The 1,866-nt window shown below is 32.9% G+C and overlaps 1 non-coding gene across 1 annotated transcript; it reads left to right on the top strand.

Moving 5' to 3' along the window:
- Positions 1-281: 281 nt before the first annotated feature.
- Positions 282-384, top strand: LOC111774497 (U6 spliceosomal RNA). The gene has a single exon (XR_002809499.1). It is a non-coding gene; the product is annotated as a U6 spliceosomal RNA (small nuclear RNA).
- The last annotated feature ends 1,482 nt before the right edge of the window (positions 385-1,866 follow it).

Genomic DNA, 1,866 nt, shown 5'->3' with positions numbered 1-1,866 from the left:
GATCAGGTAAAATAAAACGATGGGAGAGTTAAATTACAATTAAAATTTTCTAAGGGCTTCTGTCCTTAAAGAACATAATGGAAATATTAATTTTAGTCTTTAGTGAAACAAATAGCTATGTTTAAAAATGTAAGCATGAATGTTAAAAGAACAGAAATTGAGTTTGTACTTTCAAGTTAGTAGTGATAAAAAAGGATAAAAGAAAATTTTGATCCATCCATCAGAAGCCAAGATATAAGGCTATATGCAGAAAAATATTTCATAAGAATTCAACACATTACTTGCTTCAGCAGCACATATACTAAAATTGCAATGATACAGAGAAAATTAGGATGGCCACAGTGCAAGGATGACATGCAAATTCATGAAACATTCCATATTTTTCTGATTGTGATCAAGAGCTGTATTCACCAGTTGGCTCAATATTATAAAACCACACAAGTCCTCCGCCCTGGAAATATAAGTCATCTGCAGCTTCTGCCTTGGTTTCCTAAATTCTTCCACCTACTCAAGCAATAAAATCACTGTTCAATGAGAAAAAAAATTCATAATAAAATTAACACAGTGAGGATATAGTGAAAGATGTGTAATCTAATAAGGAACATCTCTCACGAACATACAGTAAACATCACATTTAATGGTTAAATGTAAAAAATATTCTCTTTAAAGTCAAGGACATTAAAATCTGCCCTGTATCACCCATTCTGTTCCACATTGAATTATAGCTGTGGTGATCATCGTAAGACAAGATAAACATTACAGCACTAAGGATTGGAAGACAAGAAACAAAATGTCTATTATTTGCAGGTAATATGATTACCTAGAGAATCCAGTAACATCTACAACCCAATTATTATAATTAACAAAAAAGTTTAGCAAGTTTGTTATCAAAAATCCTGATGCAATAAGTGCAAACCTGGCCTAAGTAGTTGGCACTAACAGAATGACACTGGCAGACAGCCTGTCACAAATACTTCGTAATGAAATTCACAAAGCTTTTCAGAAAATCTATAAAGCATTTTGATGATTCCAGGCAGCCTGCTCAAAGGCAGGCTGTCTAGATTTGCCTCTTTTCTGGCTGACAGCTAATGTGCTTGTCAATAAAAAGAAGAGGAAGACTTAAGTGATCCCAGACCTTTATAATTCTGTTTCAGCATGCGTCCGCTGACAAAAGCGTAACGATTGTGTCCATCACATGTGAGTAAATTTGCATGTGAATAAAAAACTAAACGTCCCCTAAATTATTCTTTCCTCTGGCTATAAGCTAAATTTGCAAAATTGTATGCCTGCAAGAAACCATACAAAATGTAATTTTAAAACCATACCATCATTGCTAAAAATGTAGTAAATAGCCTAAATCTACTAAAGATCTTTACCAGAGAAAATTATGAAAGTTTATTAAAGTACATAAAGAAACAAATAATAGAGAGACAAACCATATTTGTGAAAGAGAAGTCTCAATAACAGAAAGATAGCCATATTATCCCGCATAATTTTTAAACTCAATGTAATTATAGCCAAAAACCTAACAAAGTTTCCATGGAACATTAAAAAGTTTATGCTAAAATAAATATGGATATCTATCTAAAGAGCCAAAAATAGCCAACATGCTAGAGGAAGAATAATAATCAGGAGGTAACTGCCCAACCAGACAACAAAGTCTTTTGAAAATCCATACTATTTAGAATAGTCTAATAATGACAGAGAGTAGACGAATATAGCTAGAAAAAGACCTTTGCATGTGTACCAACTTTGTACATTGCAGAGACTGTTACAAATCAGAAGGGGAACGTGATTATTAATAAATTAGGTGAGGAAAATCGGCTATCTATATGGAAAAAGTTTAACTTAGGTGCCTGCTCATAT

This window comes from Equus caballus, chromosome 7 (genome assembly GCF_041296265.1).
Source record: "Equus caballus isolate H_3958 breed thoroughbred chromosome 7, TB-T2T, whole genome shotgun sequence".
In the NCBI taxonomy this organism is placed as follows: domain Eukaryota; kingdom Metazoa; phylum Chordata; class Mammalia; order Perissodactyla; family Equidae; genus Equus; species Equus caballus.
Note: the sequence above shows the minus strand (reverse complement) of the source record. Positions and strands in the feature narration are given on the sequence as shown.